Source organism: Triticum urartu, chromosome 6A, assembly GCF_056163025.1.
Source record: "Triticum urartu cultivar PI428250 chromosome 6A, HENAU_Tu73, whole genome shotgun sequence".
In the NCBI taxonomy this organism is placed as follows: Eukaryota; Viridiplantae; Streptophyta; class Magnoliopsida; order Poales; family Poaceae; genus Triticum; species Triticum urartu.
This window is the reverse complement of record NC_141878.1, coordinates 540,784,947-540,793,607: the sequence shown is the minus strand read 5'-3', so window position 1 is coordinate 540,793,607 and position 8,661 is coordinate 540,784,947.

Sequence of the window (8,661 nt, the reverse complement as noted above, 5' to 3'; positions counted from 1 at the left end):
TGGACACTTCCTAAGCCTATTCCTAAACCAACTCTGAAGAAAAGAGGTGTTCTATTTCTCAGTCCTGAAGATATGCACGACGCAAAGAAATCTATGAAAGAAAAAGGTATTAAAGCTGAAGATGTTAAGAATTTACCTCCTATTGAAGAAATACATGGTCTTAATTTACCGCCTTTTAAAGAAACATATGATCTTAATCCTTCACCTATTGAAGAAACTCATGGTCTTGATAACCCGACACAGATAGTAAAGGTAAATTCTCTCTATAGATATGATAAAGTTGAAATCCCATTTACTAAGTTTGCTAGCCCATGCTTAGATGAGTTTGATAAATTTATGGTTAAGCAAGAAGACTTTAATGCTTATTTTGGTAGACAATTGAAATACAATTCAAATATGCTTGAACACTTGGCTGATTATATGGCTAATGTCAAAGGTGAACTTAAACTTATTAGTAAACATGCTTCTATGGTTACCACTCAATTAGAACAAGTACTTAAGGCTCAAAATGATTTGCTCAATGAATTGAATAGTAAGAATAATGATTATGCTGTTAGAGTGGCTACTAGAACTGGTAGAATGACTTAGGAACCTCTGTATCCTGAAGGCCACCCTAAGAGAATTGAGCAAGATTCTCAGAGAAATAATATAGATGCACCTAGTCCTTCTAAAAGTAAGAAAAAGAAAAATGATAGGACTTTGCATGCTTCTAGTGAACCTATTGCTGAAACACCTGAGAATCCAAATGATATTTCTATTTCTGATGCTGAAACACAATCTGGTAATGAACCTGAAACTAGTGATAATGTTAATGATAATGTTCATGATGATGCCCAACCTAGCAATGATAATGATATAGAAATTGAACCTGTTGTTGATCTTGATAACCCACAATCAAAGAATCAACATCATGATAAGAAAGACTTGGTTGCTAGGAAACACGGAAAGGAAAGAGAGCCTTGGGTTCAGAAACCCTTGCCTTTTCCTCCCAAACCATCCAAGAAAAAGGATGATGAGGATTTTGAGCGCTTTGCTGAAATGATTAGACCTATCTTTTTGCGTATGCGATTAACTGATATGCTTAAAATGAATCCTTATGCTAAGTACATGAAAGATATTCTTACTGATAAAAGAAAGATACCGAAAGCTGAAATTTCCACCATGCTTGCTAATTATACTTTTAAAGTTGGAATACCTAAGAAACTAGGAGATCCCGGCGTACCAACTATACCATGCTCCATTAAAAGAAATTATGTTAAAACTGCTTTATGTGATCTTGGAGCCGGTGTTAGTGTTATGCCTCTCTCTTTATATCGTAGACTTGATTTGAATAAGTTGACACCTACTGAAATATATTTGCAAATGGCTGATAAATCAACTGCTATACCTGTCGGTATTTGTGAGGATGTGCCTGTTGTAGTTGCAAACGTTACTATTTTAACGGACTTTGTTATTCTTGATATTCCCGAGGACGATAGTATGTCTATTATTCTTGGAAGACCCTTTTTGAATACTGCAGGGGCTGTTATTGATTGCACTAAAGGCAATGTCACTTTTCATGTTAATGGTAATGAGCACGATACACTTTCCGAGGAAACAACCTCAAGTTCATAGTATCAACTCTATTGGAAAAATTCCATCGATTATTATTGGAGGTTTTGAATTTCCTCTACCTACTGTCAAAAAGAAATATGATATTCTTATTATTGGGGATGTGCATATCCCCGTTGAGGTAAGATAGTGTTATTTGAAATTTCCCCGGTTCCATGTTATTCGGAATGAGTTTGTTAACAAGACCTGATCAACCTTGTTAGTGGATTCCTTTTGATGAGCATGAGATGGATGAAACTAGAAGGCACAACCTTCTGTACCCTCTTTCTACTTTCTGTTATTTATATTAAATAAAATAAAAATAATATTTTTTGTTTGTTATCTGAATTATCCGTGCAATATAAAAATACCCTGAAAATAAAAGTTCTCCAAATGCCCTGAAATTTAAATATGATTTTTTAGAATATTTGAGAATATTTGGCACCGAGAACATAACAGGGGGCATCCACCTGGCCACGAGGGTGGAGGGCGCGCCCCCCTGCCTCGTGGGCCCACGATGGCCCTCCTCCACTTATCCCTGCACCCACACACTTCTTCTTCCTCTCACAAACACAAATATCCAGCTCAAGCACGAGTTCTAGCTCATTTTGCTGTGATTTTCGATCTCCTTGCTCAAAGCACCTCTCACAAAACTGCTTGGGGAGATTGTTCCTTGGTATGTGACTCTTCCATTGGTCCAATTAGTTTTTGTTCTAGTGCTTTATTCATTGCAAATTTGTGCTGCCTAGGTGACCCTGTTCTTGAGCTTGCATGTCAAATTTATATGGTCCCAAGTAGTTCTAATGCATGATATAGGCTCTAGGCACTTGTAGGAGTTGTTGCTATCAATTTTGTTGAGCTTGGTTCACTTTTATTTGAAGTTACTAAAAATTTCAGAATTTTTCAGAAAATAATGAAGAGATTTTTGAGGGGCTCATCGAGCCGAAGCTCGAAGGAAAAGAAAAATGAAAAAGCAAAGAGGCCCAAATATAATCTGCCTCGCACCGCGGAGGTTCGGCCGTGTGAATGTCCCTCCAATGATTTCTTGAGAGCAGCCGGGATTTATGATGATTTTTATGAATTGGCTGAGAATGCAGGCCTCACCGCCTTCCTCCACGACCAACGCGCATAGTATCTCTTACTCACTAGCATCTTTGTGCAAAACTTTCATTTCCATGCTAGGAGCTCACCACCTACGGTGGAGTTTTATTTATATGATGAGCATAAGGAGATGTCACTTTATGGTTTTTGTCGGGTTTGTTTGATCCCTTTCGAGGGCATGATTGAGGAACCACATCGTGGTGATGTGGATGGGTTTATTGATACCATCACTGCAGGGGAAACTAGGAAGGTTTCTGATGCACGAATCACTAGCATACATTTTCCCGTTTTACGCTACTTTGCAATATTCGCTAGTCGTTGCTTAATTGGTCGTGGAAACTGTGGAAATCTTAGTGTTCCTGATATTATTATTTTGTTCCACGGTTTATTCTCTGATAACTCTGTTAGTATGGGCGGTATTATTGCTAAACGGTTAAGTCTAAACCGTACAAAGGGCCCCATCTTTGGAGGCATCTAATATAGTAATAATAGTACTATATTAAATCTTTCCCTAATAATAAAGCACGGATTGACTCTTTGGGTTCACCGTCACAATACGCTTCTTTCCGTGAATTTACGCTTTCAGTTTTTTCCGTTAGTTTTGATCGATAGTCCGTCCAATTGCTGCGAGGCGGTACTAAAAACTTTGTCCATCCAATTGGTCCATGTCCACATTCTCTTATTGGGCCTGCATGCACGCTTCTGTATCTGTACCTTACCTGATTTTTTGACAAAAAGACTGTAAGGGAACCCCCTACAGTATAATTGGTGCAACAAACCCAAATTGCAAGTACCATGCCTTGAACCTGGGTGGGTGGGAAGGCATCAGCCCCTTCACACCACTAGGCTATGCCTTAGTCTGCACCTTACCTGATTTTCACACATGTACTCGGAGTAATCCCACCTCGATTGCTTACATGAAAGTCTACCAGTTTATATACCTAGGAAAATTGCATATCAACAACGAGCCTCTTGAATCAACAAACACAGAATGAGAACGAAGGGAAATTGTACAACAAAACAGTAGTCCGGCGCTCGCCGGGGTGAGGAAGTGGAGGCGCAGCGCGCGGACGCCTGCGATGCAACCTTTTCCACACGCAGCACGTGGGACAGAGGGCGGAGGAGGATGGAGGCGGAATGCTGAGGTCGGGCTGTGGACTCGGAGTGGAGGAGCCACGGAGAGGTCCGGGAGCCACCACGGCAGCCACGAGAGCGAGATGGGCCTGGCCATGCTCGGCGGTCGTTAGCCGACTTCGTGTTTCTCTGCTGATGATCCCTGACCACCTGCTACTCGGGGTCGGCTACATGCGGTTATCTCAGTCTGCTTGGTAGTTTCATTCTTGCTTAAGATTAGACCTAGCCGTGTAGATGCAGATGGACATTGGAGGTACAGTGTTGGCACTGACGACTTGGATAAAAATATTTTTGTATGCACTCCGAGTGGGTCAGTCTATATACACATAAATTTTCACATTCAGTTTCCTTCAGTTAGACGACAGCAAGGAGATAATGCACTCCTTTTTTCTAAAAAAATATCATAAGGGACTTCTTTTGGAAGAATGACGAGCCATGTTGGCTGTAGTTGGAGTGAAAGAATTACAACTTTTTTGTGCCAAATAATCAAATATAGCACTGGCTCAGAAAAGAAACCGAAACCATGAGAAATGTTGTTGTTGGATGCCAGTGCGCATCATATATCCTCTTGGCCATGCCGGTCATAACAGCAACAACTTTCTTCAGGCTGGCGATGCTCATATTGTTAATCATTCTCACAGTGGTGCCTAAGACAAAAACTCCTATGGCAGTTTGGTAATTTATGATGTTATTACACTGGAGCACATTTAATGACAGACCCGGTAAAGAAGAATAGAACGTAAGTGTGTGCCATATTTTTTCCCATTGCAACGCACGGGCCCTTTTGCTAGTATATATAATGTGGTTATAAGGGAAAACATAAATTGGACACAACATTACTTTTATAAGAGTCCTGCGTTTTATACCCCACAGTAGGCATACTAACAAGTTCACACACAAATACAACAGAAAAGGTAAACATTCATATCACACTCAGGTTCACAGGACACGTTCATATTCATAGCCAACATTCACTATCAACAACTCAAAAGATTCATATATACACAAGCTCAGCATATCTATGCATCCAAATGATTGATAGATCACACGACAATTTTCATACATAATTCACAAAAAGATTCGGATATACACATGTTCAGTATGTTTATGCATCCAAATGATTGAGATCACAGCCAATATGATCCATGGACGAACTTTAATTACCTAGGGTACAGACTGGTAAATGGTGTTCAATCGGAGGTACTTCTTGCTAAAATTAGTTCTTGTACGAGTAAGCTTTCGAGTACATAAGAGGCAGCATAGACAATCTGAACTTTGCTTGTAGGTTTATCCTCAAATAGTGGCCTCGTGCCGAGGGAGGTTTGAGAAACTTGGCCACTACTTTCATCCAACTAGTTTACCGGCTCATCTTGGTCCTGTATCTCGCCAAAATTCTACATTGCAGATGAGAAAGGAGGCGGTTGAGAAAATGAACCACCCAAATTTTTTGTGCAGTTCAACTGAAATGGAGCATACTTGACGTGCAAACTGATTAAGTGCCAGATGAATATACGCGTCAACCAACTTGTCTGGAATCTTTAGACTCCATGCCATATAGTTCGCTACCATATGTGCCGATAACAAAAAGGCACAAGTTGGGACCAAAGACTGGACTGCATTTTTATAGGCTATGCACCAAGCAATATTTTTGGCATTCACTCTCCTAATACTTGGAATTTCACAATTGGTTGACGCCGGTTGATACTTGAATGAATATAGGCACTTCTTGTCAACATCGATGCTTGTCTGAGTGAACTTTGGAGTACATAGCAGCAGCATAAGTACCTGTCCATCTGATCATTTTTGCAGTTCTACTGAAATCACCCGATGTAATGATTTGCCTGCGAGTTCAGGCTCCAAATTACTCCTTTATGAAATCGGCAAACAGTAGCACAATACCAAATTACCAATACATATGACAGGCACAATAATCAGGATAAAGACCAGTACCAACCTGTGTGAGGTAGCATATCAATTACTATTTCCTTTGACTGGAAGCCGAGATAAGCCCAGCGACTGACAGCAAAGGAAGAAAGCAAGCGCAGATTAGCGACTGACAGGAAAGGACGGAAGCTGTCGAGGCAATGAAGCACCCAAAGTTTTTGTGCAGTTCCACCAAAATCGAGCATCCCTGTTGGCACATATATTGAGAGAGTGAGATTACTGTAATAGTGGGACTAGTTGATGAAACATACACTAACAAATAGAAGCACCCTCATTATCTTAATGGGTAAAGTTAGCAACATAGTAGTCTTGCTTAAAGAGAGGTATTAGTTTATTTAATCAGTGCTAATTAGCTCAACACAACACTCAAAGCATTGCCATTTATCATAGGTTGCAAAACTTTAACGTGCAAAGATAAAGGAGTTTCTCATGACAGTAGCACGATACAAATAGAGATGATAGCAAACTAATATGGATGAAGGCCTTAGGCCCGTACCAACCTGAGAAAAAAAGCTTATTCATGTAGTCCCATAAGAGATGGTAAAGCACTCACTGGAATCACACAATAGTATATATTTTTGTGCACTTCAAATGTATGGTTGAAATCACTCTTGTTTACCAGTGATGAGATTATATCAAAAGATTATCAAGAACTTCGAGCAGAGTTAAAGCACTGGCTGGGATACAGTTCATTATATTGTCTTGTGTAGTTCCACCAAAATGTATGATTGGCACAACATGATCCCTGTTTGCACAAGTAGGAACAAGGTGAAACCTTCATTAGCTTAGTGAGAAAGGATAGGAAGACATTAGCATATTACTCAAACAGTAGCATCAAATTCATGATGGACAATTCGCAAAACATTGCCTCATTGAACCAATGGCAATAAATTGACATGCAAAAAAATAACACTATTATGTCACGACACTAATAATATTCCCTCCCTGCTCCACCACATGATTCACCTCCATAGACAAACATACACACGTACATGATTCAGCATAGGGTCCTACTAAAGATTTGTTTAACTCCAACAGGAAAATTAGGCAGTAATAAATTAGTGGTACTTAAGTACTCCTAATTAATTAAGTGAGACAGCAGAAGTGGAAGGGCTCCCTGGAGGATCGTCTCACATGTAAGGTAGTCGTTGTCGGAGCCCTTGAATAGCCTCGACTGAGGCCTCTGGCTTCAGCAAGTTCACCTTGGCACTGTTTATTATTCTTCTTCTTCCTCTTCATGCTCTGTTTCTCTTTCTCCTCACCAGTTGGTGAAACCAAGTACATGATTGGCCTTCTAATTTAGAATTTGTTTTGTCCGTGTGGGAGTACAAGTTTACTAGTAAAAAACAACATTATTTTCTCATGGCAGTCGGAAAATAGAGATGAACACATGCATTAAATATCATTCTTACCTAAAGGAAGGTTATGGCGCAAATATGGATGATGAGGATTGGAACACAGATCTCCCTTTGTGCAGTTCCACCAAAATAAACCAACTGTTCCATTCTAACATTCTAGTTAAACAACACAAAAGTCACTTCTTTTAAGAAGAGTTTTGTGCAGTGCACCAAAAGGTCACAACAGAAACCAGGTGAATTGGATATCCCTGTTTGCACAAAAAGGCACAGAGGAAACAGTCAGAGTCTCAAACAATTACAGGCAAAAACATTTGGCTAAACTTGTCATGGCTTATAACAGTGGCATGGCTTCATTTTTACCAGGGACATTAGATTAAGAACAGCTAAGGCTGCGTTCGGTTCACAGGTTTGGTGTAGGATTTTCGTAGGAACACAATTCCTACGGTATTCTTTCCCTTCCAACCGTTCGGAACACGGGAAAGGTGAATAGTGTTTCATAGGAAAGCTGGTCTGGTAGTACTGATTCCATAGGATTAGAAACATCCACGCGCTGCTCATTTTTTGGGCGGAAGCCCGAGGCAGGCGCTCGCCGCCATGCGTTAGACAGGTTGCTGTGTTGTGTTGCCGGAATAAAAAAATCAACCGATGTGTGGTACATGAGGTGAGGACAAGAGCAGTCACTGTGCAGCTGAATAAACAAATAGCATCTCATACTGCCAAGCATGCTACTCTAAAAAAACAAATATGTACATTTCGTAGTCCATCCGAACACATTCTCTTGAGAGTTTCCTCCGGTTCGCTGTTCCATAGTTTTATACCTACATTCCTTTCCTATTCCTCTATTTTCATCAAGACCTATGTTTTTTGCCCCTTTATTCCAAACGGAACCTAAATATTTGGTATAAGGGCATGGGACAGTGGGTGCACAAGCAGTCCAGCACCATGTACGTAAACAGGGGCATAAAGTGGTGATTCATAGTTTGTTGCCCCGAGAAACAAACATCCAAGAAACATATCTGGGTTGGTCCCATTTTTGTTCACTCTAGCCACCTACTCCTATGTGTGGATAGCAAATCTAGTCCTGGTCATACCACTGTGTACAGCGTTACCCCTATATTTCCCTTTTCGACCAAGAGACCGGTTGGATGACCAGTCTGTACTACTTTCACCCCCTTTCCTTCCTGTTTGTACCAAGTCCGATGTACATACTAAATTCCCCCACCCACACTTTATTTCTTGTTTGAACCAAGTACTCCCTCCGGCCGGAATTACTTGTCATCAAAATGGATGAGTCTAGAACTAAAATACATCTAGATACATCCATTTCAATGACAAGTATTTTCGGACGGAGGGAGTACAAGATTCGACTCCATGAAGTAGCTTTACCTCTAACAATAGAAGAAAAAAATGTGACGTTGGACCATCCGATTGAGAGGGGCTGAGAGGTAGAAAATGATGCACATGCAGCGACGTGGCGAGCTGGGGAAGTAGAGCTAAGGCGGTTTCGAACGAAGATATACCCGAAGGTCGTCGG